The sequence below is a fragment of the Lactuca saligna genome, chromosome 2, assembly GCF_052625555.1.
Source record: "Lactuca saligna cultivar CGN05327 chromosome 2, ASM5262555v1, whole genome shotgun sequence".
NCBI lineage: Eukaryota > Viridiplantae > Streptophyta > Magnoliopsida > Asterales > Asteraceae > Lactuca > Lactuca saligna.
Window position 1 is genome coordinate 68658976 of NC_136418.1, and position 16634 is coordinate 68675609.

General features: G+C 40.0%; 1 pseudogene; it reads left to right on the forward strand.

The window, feature by feature from the left end:
* The window catches only part of LOC145029801 (uncharacterized), a 36982-nt pseudogene extending 30657 nt beyond the window's left edge, over positions 1–6325 (forward strand).
* Positions 6326–16634: the final 10309 nt, after the last annotated feature.

Genomic DNA, 16634 nt, shown 5'->3' on the forward strand with positions numbered 1-16634 from the left:
TATCTATTTCTTTCCATTCACATATCGTTTGTGGTTGCTATTCTCTTTTAATTTACCTAAACACTACCCTACTCACTAAATCAAGCCCATACACGCATCACCAGGAAGGATAACAAACCGGATAACTTTACATCTTTCACAATTAGTAACACAATCAGGAAAGTATGCAACTTTCCTGGGAATACATTGGTACATAACCAGAACAGTATGACAAACCAGATAACCTAACTGTACATTCACACTAGATAAAACATGTTTTCAGTGTACAACCTTACTTTACATGTTTACAAACGATAACCAACCTTTTAAAGAAAATATGGGATTTTCTTGGTGTGTATAACATTTCAGAAACAGAAAGGAAACTTGAACATTTTCACAAACAAAAACCGCTTATGAACTCACCAGCGTTATACTGATTTTCAAACCGCTTGTGTTCTCAGCTCAGCGTTAGAACAGGTACTCGAAGATCCTTTTTGTCAGAAGATGGAGTTTTCAGAAGACCCGTTTCATTTTGTTCATATATATACTATGTATCACAACTGTACAACTTTACTTTTGAAACAAATTGTAAAACTTTTTTTTATGTAATGTAATGGTTGTCTTACTTTACTTACTATGTGCCTTGGATTTGATACTCAACATGGACTCACACCCCGAAAACCGAAGGCGGAAACATTTCCGGGGCAGACTCCACGTTAAGTATCAATTGCAATGCACATAGTAAGTAAAGTAAACAACCATTACATTACATATAGAAATTTATATTTGTTTCAAAAGTAAAGTTGTACAGTGATATACATATGCATCATATTAACAAAAGTAAAAATGAGATCTTCAGTACGCTCCGTCTTCTCCAAAAAGGATTGTTGGGTACCTGTCTATCGCTGACCTGAGAATACAAGCGGTTTGAAAATCAGCATAAAGCTGGTGAGTTCATAAGATGTTTGTTTTTTGAAAATGTACTAGTTTCCTTTAGTTTACCAAAGAGGTTGTTATCCAAGAAAATCCCATATTTTCTTATGTAAAGTTAGTTTACCAAAGAGCTTGTTATCCAAGAAAATCCCATATTTTCTTATGTAAAACCAGTTGTATATTACGGAGTATAGTTTAATACATAAAACAATATATTGAGGATCATGGGATTAATATCCCGAACTAGATATGAATTAGTTTGAAATGTGCGATCTATAGATGGAAAGTAGTTTGAAAACCATGGGACTCACATCCCGTACTAAGTACAAGACAGTTCGATATACATAAAAATATAGATTGAAAACCATGGGACTACCGTCCCGTACTAGATACAATATAGTTTGATATTCATGGAAAATATGGGTTGAAAACCATGGGACTACCGTCCCGTATTAGATACAGTATAGTTTAATATTCATGGAAATATAGTTTGGAAACCATGGGACTACCGTCCCGTACTAAATACAGTATAGTTTGATATTCGTTGAAATATAGATTGAAAACCATGGGACTTCCGTCCCGTACTAGATATAGATTCAAAATCCATGAGATTATCATCTCGTATTAGATATAGTTTCAAAACCATGGGACTACCATCCCGTACAAGATATAGGTTGAAATCATGGAATTATTATCCCGTACTAGATATAAGTTAAAGACCCTGGGACTACCATCATGCATTAGATATAAGACCAATAAACTAAGAACCATGGGACCATCATCCCGTACTAGACATGGAAACTATAGATAGAAGGTAGATATGGAATCGAAACATAGTCAAAACCAAACCCAAAGCGATACTGTGAATAAACTTATATTAATACGTATTGTGAGTCGGGTAACCATGCTGATACAACAAAGAGACCTCCTTGATGCTTGTCAGATGTCGAATGATATCCAAAAATTTGTCACCCTAGGCTTGCCCGCCTAATTGTAGCTAGCAGTTAAGGTGTGGGATTGTCAGTCCCGAATAGATCTATTCACAAATTCCTCGCTCTCCCTCCAGGAGACTCTGGTTACAGTTCCGGGGAGGATTTACTGATCATCCATAAAGGGTAGTGACAAACTCACAAGGTAGTACTAAACTATCCACGGGGTTCTCATATGATATCTAACATACATAAGGTTATGAAACATAATACAGTAATACAGCGAATATAGATATATACAATGAAACTATCTGGCAATACATTCAAAATGAAACAGAGATAAACTGAACCGGACATAGTTTATCTAATAACTTTGTATACATATCGGTACGTGATGAAACAAGAACTAAAGAACCCCAAATTATTCCCATAATAATTTGATTAGTTTGGTTATTTCCTTAACTGAAATTCATATAGTTGTAGTTGATAAATCATCCCTTATGCTCAGCATAATACATAAGGGGTAATGGTATTTATAAGTTTGCCAGATATTATTTGAAATACATCAATGTTATGTATTGAAAACATTTATAGTTTGCTTGTATTCCCCCCTGAAAACATTGAAAATCATTGAAAAAGGGTAGGGGTATGAACTCACCGGACGAGAAATGTGACGATTTCGGATGCTAAACGTTGGTTTGGGGCTTGCAAACGTATGAGATTCCTATGTATAATGAAAAGATACACATTTGTATCTAACTAGGACTTAGATTTAATCCTAGCAAATTTTCCCTAGTCATATGAAGCCATTTAACAACAAAAAACACCCCACCATGAGTTTACGGCCGTAAACTCATGTTGAATGGGTGTTATGGGCCGAAAACTCTTGTATAAGTTTACTCTTGGGGAGTAAACCCAAATTCCAAGTCCCTAGTGCCATTACACGTCCGTAGATGTCACCCGGGTCCTTCCAAACACTTGAAATGAGGTGTTTCCGCGACTAAAATTTACGGGGCGGACTCCGTGTTAAGTATCAATTCCAATGCACATAGTAAGTAAAGTAAACAACCATTACATTAGATATAGAAATTTACATTTGTTTCAAAAGTAAAGTTGTACACTGATATACATATGCATCATATTAACAAAAGTAAAAACAAGATCTTCAGTACGCTCCGTCTTCTCCAAAAAGGATTGTTGGGTACCTGTCTATCGCTGACCTGAGAATACAAGCGGTTTGAAAATCAACATAAAGCTGGTGAGTTCATAAGATGTTTGTTTTCTGAATATGTACTAGTTTCCTTTAGTTTACCAAAGAGGTTGTTATCCAAGAAAATCCCATATTTTCTTATGTAAAGTTAGTTTACCAAAGAGCTTGTTATCCAAGAAACTCCCATATTTTCTTATGTAAAACCGGTTGTATATTACGGAGTATAGTTTAATACATAAAACTATATATTGAGGATCATGGGATTAATATCCCAAACTAGATATGAATTAGTTTGAAATGTGCGATCTATAGATGGAAAGTAGTTTGAAAACCATGAGATTATCATCTCGTGTTAGATATAGTTTCAAACCCATGGGACTACCATCCCGTACAAGATATAGGTTGAAATCATGGAATTATTATCCCGTACTAGATATAAGTTAAAGACCCTGGGACTACCATCCTGCATTAGATATAAGACCAATAGACTAAGAACCATGGTACCATCATCCTGTACTAGACATGGAAACTATAGATAGAAGGTAGATATGGAATCGAAACATAGTCAAAACCAAACCCAAAGCGATACTGTGAATAAACTTATATTAATACATATTGTGAGTCGGGTAACCATGCTGATACAACAAAGAGACGTCCTTGATGCTTGTCAGACGTCGAATGATATCCAGAAATTTGTCACCCCAAGCGTGCCCGCCTAACTGTAGCTAGCAGTTAAGGTGTGGGATTGTCAGTCCCGAATAGATTTATTCACATATTCCTCGCTCTCCCTCCAGGAGACACTGGTTAGACTTCTGAGGAGGATTTACTGATCATCCATAAAGGGTAGTACTAAACTATTCATGGGGTTCTCATATGATATCAAACATACAAAAGGTTATGAAACATAATACAGCGAATATAGATATATACAATAAAAGTATCTGGCAACATTCAAAATGAAACGGAGATAAACTGAACCGGACATAGTTTATCTAATAACTTTGTATACATATCGGTACGTGATGAAACAAGAACTAAAGAACCCCAAATTATTCCCATAATAATTTGATTAGTTTGGTTATTTCCTTAACTGAAATTCATATAGTTGTAGTTGATAAATCATCCCTTATGCTCAGCATAATACATAAGGGGTAATGGTATTTATAAGTTTGCCGGATATAATTTGAAATACATCAATGTTATGTATTGAAAACATTTATAGTTTGCTTGTATTCCCCCCCTGAAAACATTGAAAATCATTGAGAAAGGGTAGGGGTATGAACTCACCGGACGAGAAATGTGACGATTTCGGATGCTAAACGTTGGTTCGGGGTTTGCAAACGTACGAGATTCCAATGTATAATGAAAAGATACACATTTGTATCTAATTAGGACTTAGATTACTTAATTGTTAGGGACAAACACTTCTTGTTGCAGAAACACCTCATTTCAAGTGTTTGGAAGGACCCGGGTGACATCTACGGACGTGTAATGGCACTAGGGACTTGGAATTTGTGTTTACTCCCCAAGAGTAAACTCATACAAGAGTTTTCAGCCCATAACACCCATTCCCCATGAGTTTACGGCCGTAAACTCATGGTGGGGTGTTTTTGGTTGTTTAATGGCTTCATATGACTAGGGAAAATTTGCTAGGATTAAACCTAAGGCCTTGGAATGGATTGACTTCACATAGGGACCATTTATTGGAGTTTACGGCTATAAACTCCTCCATACATAGAATCCTTAATGTTTTTGGTCCTTAAACAATCACATGTGATTCTAATTATTTTTCCTAGCCTTGTATGGATTTTTGAGGGACTTTGGACAAGGTTTTTGGAGTTTACAGCCCATGAACCCCCTCATGGCCGTGAACTCCCTTGATGTGTGATTTAATATGTTTTAAGGTCCAATACTTATTTGTAAACACTTTTAGAATTTATTCCAAGGCGTTAGGTGTGTTAAAGTGGCATTTTAACATATTTAGAGGAGTTGACTCCCCAAGAACATTGAGTTTATGGCCCAAGCATGTGCCTTGGCCGTAAACACCCATTTACTCCTCAAAATTTATGTTCAAGGTGTTCCAAGGCCAAATCCATAATTCTACAAGTCGTATCTAAGCCTTGTTGGTGTTTTGGAAGAGTTTAAGGGCATAAAAACCCCATTTATATGTGTTTACAGCCCAAGCATGCTCCAGGGATGTAAACACATGAACAAGGCTATAAATCATGGTTTAACGCGTTCTAGGTCCATTCCATAAAGTCATCTAGCCATATCTAAGGTCCAATTGTGGTTTGGAAGGGTTTTGTTGCTCCAAAAACCCCATTAATACGAGTTTACGGCCTAGCACTGTTCTAGGTCCATAAACTCATGATAATGGTCCTAATCCATGGTTTAAACTCGAATTTGAAGGCGAGAGAGGTTGCATAACAAGGTAGGGAAGATACCTCAAAGATTTGGAGCCTTAAATTGATGATTTGGACCCTTAAACTTGGATTTAGGAGAGAGCTTAGAGAGAGAGAGTAGTGAGAGAGGGAAAAAGCTTCAAATGATAGCTTGAACATGTTTAAATATGTCCCAAAACTTGGACACGGTGGAATTCTACCCGATACCGTCATTAAACGGGGCTTTAGGTCGCACTCGATTAAGATTCTGTAACCCGGCGAGGACGTTTCTAAAATTTTTGGAAATAAACATTTTGGGCTAATTTCATGGGTTCCTAAGGGGTTTGTCACTCATTAGACTATAATAAACATATAAATTTAAATAATTTAACCCAAAACGAAAACGGAACAAATTGACAAACGACGAATTTTTACAGGTAGAACAGGTTATCGACGATGGAAAACTTCGGGTTGTTACAATATGTCACACCCCGAAAACCAAAGGCGGAAACGTCTCCGGGGTTGACTCCAAGTTGAGTATCAATTCCAATGTACATAGTAAGCAAAGTAAACAGCCATTACATTACATATCAAAGTTTACATTTGTTCAAAAGAAAAGTTGTACATTCGTAATACATAGTATATATGAACAAAAGTAGAGACGAGTCTTCTGTACGCTCCGTCTTCTCCAAAAGATTTGCTGGGTACCTGTCTAATGTTGACCTGAGAATACAAGCAGTTTGAAAATCAGCATAAAGCTGGTGAGTTCATAAGATGTTTGCTTTGTAAAAATGTACGAGTTTCCTTTAGTTTACCGAAAAGTTGTTATCCAAGAAAATCCCATATTTTCTTAAAAGATAAGGTTGGTCGATTGTTAGGTTATACAGTTCTAATTGTTTAACTATGATCCCAGGAAAGTCCCATACTTTCCTAATTGTATATTACTAGTTGTAAAAGATGTAATGTTATTCTGTTTGTTACTATTTCTAGTTATATGAGTGTTACCCAGGAAAGCCCCATGCTTTCCTGCATGTTGGTTTCTATTGTGAATGATGTTAAAGATGTAAAAGATGTAACTTGATTAGATAAGATTTTGTTTTCCCCAGGAAAGTCCCGTACTTTCCTAAAAGAAATTTTTAGTTATTGAACTTCGATATACTGATTTATTTCCATTCGTACCTATTGTATTAACTAGTTATACTGATATCCTAATGGTAATATTTCGGAATATACTTAGATTCACATCTTCATATTTGTGTATTATTCTTAATTAATTATGATTGTACTTATTCGTGTTCGTTTTCATATTCGTTTCCTTATTCCTACTCCTATTACTATTCGTATTCGTATTCGTATTCGCAGTCGTATTCGTATTCGTATTCGTATTCGTAGTCGCATTCCTATCCCTAATCCTACTCCTAATACTATTCGCAGTCGTATTCGTATTCGCAGTCGTATTCGTATTCGTTCTGTTCCTAATTGTAGTTTCGTTATTCGTTCTGTTCCTAGTTCGTTATCCATTCTGTTTCTAGTTATAGATGTGTTATTCGTTCTGTTTCTAGTTGTAGTTTCGTTATTCGTTCTGTTCCTAATTATAGTTTCGTATTCGTCCTATTCCTAGTTATAGCTTCGTATTCGTTTTCGTTTTCGTAATTAGTTATAATTGGAAATTAGTATCAGTTATTCGTCGATTATGAAACATGGTTTAGATTAGAGCATTTTATCGAGAAATCTATGATTAGTTTGAAAGCTAAACTCGTAATTCAAACTATTTGATAAACACAATTATTGATATTAGAACATACAGAATGAAAACGATTAAACTGAAAACAATAAGTTTGAGTACAAGATTTCCTTGTACTTTTGCTTGTATTCCCCCCTGAAAATAGTGAAAACAGTTGAAAAAGGGTAGGGGTATGAACTCACCGAACGAGAAATGTGGCGAATTCGAATGCTAAGTGTTGGTCCGGGGCTTGCAAACACACGAGGTTCCTAAGTATGATGTAAAGATACACATTTTTATCTAATTAGGACTTAGATTGGTTATTTGGTAGGGACAATTGTTTCTAGTTGCGATAACACCCCGATACAAGTGTTTGGAGGGACCCGGGTGGCGTTTAAGGACGGGATTTGAAGCGAGGGACTTGGGACTTGAGTTTACTCCCCATGAATAAACTTATACAAGAGTTTTTGGTCCAAAACACGCATTCCCCATGAGTTTACGGCCGTAAACTCATGGTGGGGTGGTTTATGGTGCAAATTTGGGTCACAAATGGATATGGACACTTGGAAATGCTTGGAATAATTTTTCTTAAGGCTTGGATTGAATTAAAAACACCATTTGCAACACTTAAGGGAGTTTACGGCCTAGGCATGGGATCTTTGGCCGTAAACTCTCAAATCCCCTCGATTAAGTGTTTTTAAGGTCTTAAAATTAATCACATGTGATTCTAAAAATTCCCACAAGCCTAGAAATGAGTTTGGAGCATCAATTGACACCCTTTTATGAGTTTACGGCCATGAGACATGTTCTATGGCCGTAAACTCTCAAATGTGGGGTTTTGATGTGTTTAAAGCCCTAAAACTATTTTTGGTTGATCCTTTGATTTATTCCAAGGCTTTTGGTGGTGTTGGATGGCTTTCTAACACCTTAGAATTGAATTTATACTCATTTATAAGGAGTTTACGGCCCAAGCATATGCCTTGGCCGTAAACTCACACAAATCCCCCAAAAATTATGTTTAAGGTGTCCAAATGCTAAAACCAATATTCTATAATTCATATCTAAGCCTTGTTTGTGATTTGGAAGGGTTTAAGGGCATGAAAACCCCATTTATATGAGTTTACAGCCCAAGCACATGCCTTGGCCGTAAACTCCTTCAAACCTCACAAAATCCATGTTTTAAATGTTTAGAGTCCATATCTTGGAGTCATTTAGCCATATCTAGGTCCCAAAATTGTCAAGGAGGGGGTTTAAGGGCTCAAAACCCTTCATTTTTTGGTGTTTACGGCCTAGGCACCTTCCTAGGCCGTAAAATCATATGTCATGTCCCATTTCATGATTTAATCTCGAATTTGGAAGTCAAATAAGCTATACAATGAGGTTAGGAAGTTACCTTAAGGATTTGAGACCTTAAAATTGAGTTTTGGACCCTAAATCTTGGATTTTAGGAGAGAGGTTAGAGAGAGAGAGTAGAGAGAGAGGGAAAAAGCTTCAAATGAAAGGTTTAACATGTTTATATAGTTCCCAAAACTTGGACACGGTGGAATTTTACCCGATACCGGCATTAAACGGGGCTTTTGGTCGCACCCAATTAAGTTACCGTCACCCGACGAGAATGTTTCTAACTTTTTGAAGTAAGCACTTTTGGGTTAATTTCATGAGTTCCAAGAGGTTTGGACACTCATTCAATTATAATAACATATAAATTTAATTAGTTAACCCAAAACAAGAACGAAACGAATTGACTAATGGCGAAATTTCACGGTTAGAACAAGTTTTCGACGATGGAAAACTTCGGGTTGTTACATTATCCCCCCGTTAGAGGGAATTTCGTCCCGAAATTCAAAGATTAAGATATAGATCATGAATTGGAATGAGATATGGATAGATTCGTTGCCTCGGATTTTCACGCTCTCAAGCGGAATTGGGTGCGCTCCAACGAACCCTCACTATCGGGACATGTCTTTGTTTCGTACATTAACTCTCTCAATCCATAATCTCAATTGGTTATCCCATGGAGGTTCCGACCCTTTATGACTTCGGTCTCCTCAAAGGAATCACTAGGGTTTCATCGGGTAGGTACTTCTAAGGATTCGAGACGTGAAGTACTGGATGTATGTTACTAAGTTCTGAGGGTAGCCGAAGTTTGAAGATTGCGGAATCGATTCTACGAGGATCACGAAGGGTCTGATGGTTCTAGAAGAAATTTATGGGTATGTAGGCAATAATAATCGATGGGACCCAAGAATCGACGGGTTTCTATGGGTACCCCTGATGCCAACTAAATCCCTATCACCTTAGCTTTTGGAAATGTTCACGAGTACTACTGCTTTACTTAGCTATATGATCAAGGAGAATGATTTGACCGAAAGGGTACCACTACTAACCCGTAGTGATCATATTAATTCTTGGTCACCGTCATGGAAACGTCATCCTCACTGAGGTTCGGTTACTAGATAGTCCCAGAGATTAGGTCGACGTGAGACTAGACTAGATGTTTGGAGGGAAATTCTCAGGAATCCTTCGGGAAAAACATTTAGGAAAAAGAGCCGCAGACTTCTCGTTTCCGATGATCACAGGAACGAGGGATGCATGGCAATCTTATCGGGAAAACTTTTTGAGCTTTAAAGCATGAAATAATACGAAGGTTTGATGCCGAAGATCACGAGAGTCGGGTCGGGGGAAAGATCTAGACAGGCGACCCTTTCGAAACCAAGAATAACAACATGAATGAGACTCGGTCATTTCATGTCAAACATAGCATCAAAGCATTTCGTGAAAAGTTTCCCATTTAATCGAATGGAACAGAATGATCCTTCGAACTGAGAATACGATCTATAGGTACGAAGTTAGCGTTCTCTATCTCATAGGTTAGCCATCTCGACGGTACACGTTTTCGATTACCAGCAAAAGATTAAGTTTAGACAGGTGTTCGAATAGATAGATAACATGTTACCCTTTTGGTACTGAAATCGAAAAGAGTTGCAGGTATAAGAGTTGTCAAAGAGGAGTATACCTGTGGAGACAGTAGGATCAGCAGTTGTCTCCTCTCGTCCTATCGCTAGGACTCTTCCGGTGTTGCCGGTTGTTGGTGCTTTAAGGTAATTTCTTTTGAAGTGGCCTACTTCGCCACAATTGTAGCAGGCTGGACTGATTCCCGCTCCGGATGATTGGTTTGTTGATTTGGCTAGTTTTCTGCAGGTTCGAGCAAGATGACCCTTTTTGCCACAGTTGTCACAGATCCTTTCGCGACATGGACCAGGGATACGGTGATGGTAGCTGCACTTACCACACTAAGGAAAGGTATCGGTGTATCCACTGGTAGGAGTTTGGACCGTGGACCCGACAGCTGAAACAACAGGGGCAGTAGCAGCATGAACTGCTATTGTTTGATGTTTCTTAGAGGAACCTTGTGTACTCTGGGCCTTCCGCTTATTCCAGAATTTCTTTTTTACTTCCACCTCCACTTGTGACTTGCTCATGAGTGGTGTCCTCCTCATCAGAGTTGTCTTCGTGATCGATCAGGATTTGTGCAAGACATTTGGCACTATCGTAGGTGTCTGGCTTCGCAACCAAGACATTCCCTTTTGTTGGCTGGGTCAATCCCCAGATGAATCTCTCGATCTTTTTACTTTCCGGGGTAACCATTCCCGGACAGAGTAATGCCAGGTCATCGAATCTTGAGGTATCAGCGGCTATGTCGGAACCCTTCATCTTAAGGTTCCAGAGTTCGTGTTCTAGCTTCAGAATTTCGCCCCGAGGGCAATACTCTGCAAGCAGAAGCTCTATCATAGCTTCCCAACCCATAGCATTTGCTACAGGTAGAGTTAAGGATTTGACTCGGCCGTTCCACCAAGTCAGGGCTTTGTCAAGGAAGGTGCAGGCGGCAAACTTTACTTTTTCAGACTCCGAACAGGCACATATTTTGAAGATTGATTTGATTTTCTTGAACCATCGAGTTAGGGAAATGACACCTCCAGTGCCATCGAAGGATGTGGGTTTCGCTTTGGAAGGGTTAAATGGCTCAAAAACCCCATTTTTGTGTGTTTACGGCCCAAGTTTACGCCTTGGCCGTAAACACATGTTCCAGAAGCTAAATGTCATTTTCAACTCGGATTTGAAGGTCTAAGAGGTTGAATAACAAGCTAGGAAGGTTACCTCTATGATTTGGAGCCTTAAATCTTTGATTTTCGACCTTAATCTAGAGTGAGGAGAGAGGTTAGATAGAGAGTAGTGAGATGAAGCCAAAAGCTTCAAATGAAAGCTTAGAACACTTTATATAGTGTCTAAGTTTTGGACACGGTGGAATTCTACCCGATACCGGTGTTAGGCGAGGCTTTTGGTCGTACCCGATTGAGTTGCCGTAACCCGATGTGGTCGAATCTAGAAATATTCCAATCACTAATATGGGGTGTTAAAATGATTTCTAATTGTATTAAGACACCCATTAAGTCATTTTAGATATGTACAAGTTAATGACTTAATTAAATAAGAAAATCGGAATCGAATTTGAAAACGACAATTGGTTGCTTGAATTGAACTAAGAAAGAGTTACAAGAAGTGGTACGGAAATTTCGGGTTGTTACATTATCCCCCCGTTAAAGGGAATTTCGTCCTGAAATTTAAAGTTAAAACACGAGACAAGATACAAATCATGGATCTGGGAAGAGTTGTGGATACTTCTGTTTCATTGAGTCTTCCCGCTCCCAAGTGAATTCCGATCCCCGCTTGGCATTCCAGCGAACCTTCACTAACAGGATGCGACTTTGCTTTGTACGTTTGACGTCTCGATCCATGATTTCGATCGGTTCCTCCACAAAGTTGAGGTTTTCATTGATCTTGATCTCGTCTATGGGAATCACTAGGGTTTCATCGGATAGGCACTTTTTGAGATTTGAGACATGGAAGACAAGATGAATGTTACTGAGTTCGTGAGGTAAACGAAGTTTATAGGCAACCAGATCGATCCTGGAGAGGATCTCGAAGGGTCCAATGTATCTAGGGTTAAGTTTCCCACGTTTACCAAAACGTACAATGCCTTTCCAGGGCGACACTTTCAATAGAACACGGTCTCCAACCTGGAATTCTAGAGGTTTCCGACGGTTATCAGCGTAACTCTTTTGGCGATCTCGTGAAGCTTTCAATTGGTTTCGGATTTGGATGATCTTTTCGGTGGTTTCGCTGATGATTTCGGGACCAGTGAGAGCACTGTCGGGGACTCGACTCTTGGCTAACTGTGTATCCCCCACTTCGGCCCAACACAGAGGGGATCTGCACTTACGACCGTATAGGGCTTCGAACGGAGCAACCCTGATGCTGGTGTGGTAACTGTTGTTGTATGAAAATTCGATCAAAGATAAATGTGTGTCCCACGATTTTCCAAAGTCAATGACACATGCCCTAAGCATGTCCTCTAGGGTTTGGATGGTTCTCTCACTCTGTCCATCGGTCTAAGGATGATACGTTGTGCTCATATCTAGTTTGGTTCCAAGGGCTTTTTGAAGGGACTACGAAAATCTGGAGGTAAACCTGCTATCTCGATCAGAGATAATGGATACAGGTACACCGTGCAGTCGGACTACCTTCTGGATGTAGATTCGAGCGAGTCTTTCCATTTTGTATGATTCTTTGATCAGAATGAAGTGAGCGGACTTTGTCAAACGATCGATAATTACCCAAATGGTATCATACCCAGTAGAACACTTGCGCAGTTTGGTGATGAAGTACATGGTAATCATCTCCCATTTCCATTCGGGGATCTCGGGCTGTTGGAGCAGACCCGAGGGTTTCTAGTGTTCAGCTTTGACTTTGGCGCAAGTTAGACACTTGCCCACGAACATAGCTATCTCAGTTTTCATGTTTGGCCACCAATATTGTTTCTTGAGATCCAGGTACATCTTGTCAGAACCCGGGTGAACAGAGTATTTGGTTTTGTGTGCTTCACCTCTGATCTCAAGTTTCTTTTCCATTCCTCTCAGGGTTTCGATCAACACGTTCTCAGGTTTGAGTGCTTCTAACTGGGCTTCTCAGATTTGCATGGGTAAGTTGGAATGGATAGTCATCGTCTGGTTCTTCACTTTGTGGCCTGCACTTTCCTTTCGGCGAAGGGCATCTGCTACCACATTGGCCTTGTCGGGATGGTAACGGATTTCACACTCATAATCACTGAGTAGTTCTACCCATCGCCGTTGCCTCATGTTCAAGTCTTTTTGATCAAAGATGTGTTGCAGGCTCTTGTGATCAGTGAAGATCGTGCACTTGGTTCTGTAGAGATAATGTCTCCAAATCTTCAATGCAAAGACTACGACTCTTAGTTCCAAGTCATGTGTGGTATAGTTGACCTCGTGTGCTTTCAACTGTCTTGAGGCATAAGCAATCACTTTTCCTCTTTGCATAAGCACACAGCCTAAACCTTGATTAGACGCATCGCAGTAGACAACGAAGTTTGGAATGCATAAGGCGCGCTGCATAAGGCTCTCTTCAACGTTTGGAATGCAATTTCTTGTTTATCATTCCAACAAAAGGGTACAACATTCTGTGTAAGTGTGGCAATTTTGGCAAAAATTCTGGATGAATCTCCGATAATAGCCGGCGAGGCCCAAGAATTGATAGATTTCTGTGGGTGTCTTCGGTGCCGACCAATTCTCTATCGCTTTAATCTTGGAAGGATTCACGTGAATACCCTCCTCGCTTACCACGTGACCAAGGAAAGTTACCTTTCGTATCCAGAATTCACACTTGGAGAATTTCGCATATAGCTTCTCGGATCTAAGGGTCTCCAACACTAACCTTAAGTGTTGTTTGTGGTCTTGTTCGATCCTTGAGTAGACGAGGATGTCGTCAACGAACACGATGATGAACTTGTCTAAGAAGGGATGACACACCCGGTTCATCAAGTCCATGAACACAGCTGGTGCATTGGTTAGACCGAAGGGCATAACTACGAACTCGTAGTGTCCATATCGAGTCCTGAAAGCTGTTTTGGAAACATCACTCTCATGAACTCGTAGCTGATGGTACCCTGATCGAAGGTCTATCTTTGAGAAATAGCTGGCTCCCTGGAGTTGATCGAAGAGGATATCGGTTCTTAACGGTCAACTTGTTCAGCTCACGGTAGTCGATACACATCCGAAAGGATCCATCTTTCTTCTTGACAAACAGTACCGGAGCTCCCTAGGGTGAGGAACTCGGTCTAATGAATCCTTTACTGAGTAACTCATTGAGTTGACTGGATAACTCTTGCATTTCTGCTGGAGCTAAGCGATACAGAGACTTCGCTAAGGGTGTAGCTCCAGGAATTAGGTCAATACGGAACTCGACCTGACGTTCGGGAGGAATTCCTAGAAGCTCATCGGGAAAAACATCAGGAAAGTTACAGACTTCGGGGATGCTTGCGAGGTCTTTAACTTCCTGCTTCTAATTGATCACATGGGTTAAGAATGCAATGCACTCCTTTCGTAGGAGCTTTTGAGCTTTGATGCAGGAAATGATACGAAGATTGGAACTGCGTTTGTCGCCATAGATTACAAGGGTCTGTCCCGAAGGAAGATTGAGATGGATAGCTTTTCCGTAACAAAGGATATAAGCATGATTGGGACTTAACCAATCCATATCAATGATAACATCAAAGCTCTTAATGGAAACTGGCTTGAGATCTATAGGAAATGAGTGGTCATTTAGAGTAAGCGTACAACCTATGAATACATCGTTAGCTCTTTCTTTCTCACCGTTAGCCATCTCGATGGTAAACATTTCAGTTAGTGATTGGGGATTATGTTTTAGGTTATGTTTGAATGTATGACTAACAAAACTCCTTTCAGCACCCGAATCGAAAAGAATACTAGCATATGAGTTGTCGAGAAGGAACGTACCCGAAACAACAGTGGGATCAGTGACTGCTTCCTCCCGTCCCATGGTTAGAACCATTCCGGTGTTATCAGCAGTTGACTTCTTGGGGCAGTTCCTTTTAAAGTGCCCAACCTCTCCACAGTTGTACCAAGCTTGACTAACGCCTTCTCCAGATGATTGGTTGGCTGATTGGGTCAGAGTTTTGCAGAATCGAACTATGTGCCCTTTCTTACCATAATTGGTACAGGATAGTTCTCGGCAGGGGCCAGGATTGTGATGGTATTTGCACTTGTCACACAGAGGAAGATTACCAGCATACCTACTGGTAGGAGTTGGAGTTGTGGATCCCACAACAGAAGTAGCAGCAACGGGGGTAGTAGCAACATGGACTGCTACAATTTGCTGTTTCTTGGAAGATCCTTGGGAAGATTGACCCTTCTTCTTCTTCTAGAACTTTCTCTTCTCACCACTCCTTTGAGTCGGCTCAGGAGTGGTAGTGATTTCCTCAACATCATCGCTATGATCAATCAGGGTTTGGGCTAAAGTCTTGGCACTATCATAGGTATCCGGACGGGCAGTCAAAACATGACCCTTTGTCGGTTGGGTTTAACCCCCAAATGAACCTTTCGATCTTTTTACTTTCGGGAGTGACTAATCCCGGGCAGAGAAGTGCGAGATCATCGAATCGGGAAGTGTATGCAGCAATGTCGGAACCTTTCATCTTTAGGTTCCAGAGCTCGTGCTCTAGTTTCTGCATTTCACTTCGAGGGCAGTACTCGGCTATGAGAAGTTCTTTCATGGCTTCCCAGCCCATGGCATTGGCTACAGGTAGGGTTAGAGATTTGACATGGCCATTCCACCAAGTCAAGGCTTCATCAACGAAGGTACAGGCTGCGAATTTGACTTTATCAGACTCCGCACAGGCACAGATTTCAAAGATGGATTCGATTTTCTCGAACCATCGGGATAAGGCAATGACACATCCAATGCCATCGAAGGATGTTGGTTTTGCATTCATGAAATCCTTATAGGAACCCCTTTTTGGTTTCCCTGGCTATCTTCAGGGTTCTGGGACTGGGGACCACTCCCTGAACCACCAGGGTTCATTTGTGACATGGCTGCCACCATTGCAGCAGTCAGAACTGTCTGGAGCGATGCAAGGTCAAATTGAAGAGGAGGTGGTGGCAAAGACGGATTGTTGTTGTTCTTTGAGCTGGGTCTCTTTCTGGGAGGCATCTTGATCTAATAAGATCAAGAAAGAGAGAGGATGGTAAGTCCTCTACATTGAATCGATAGATATGGCAGTTATATGTTCCGAATAAGCGATAAAGCAGAAAAGAGTTATCAAAACAGATAATTTATCGCTAAGAATGATCACAGAACGCCACTCGAATGAGGATTTCTACAGAGGATTAGGTCGAGAAATACTCCCATAGTATTTCATGATTTGCTTACAATAATAGTTCGATGTTTGTTGTATTAGAGTAAGTTTTAGGCATGCCGCACACCACAATCACTCCCAAGCACATGTTGGCCGTGTCTCGAATGAATATAGTTGGCTAGTCTATATTGACCCTAGACACAACTACATAACTGCCCAGGTTTAAACGTAGTACACAACACCCAATTAA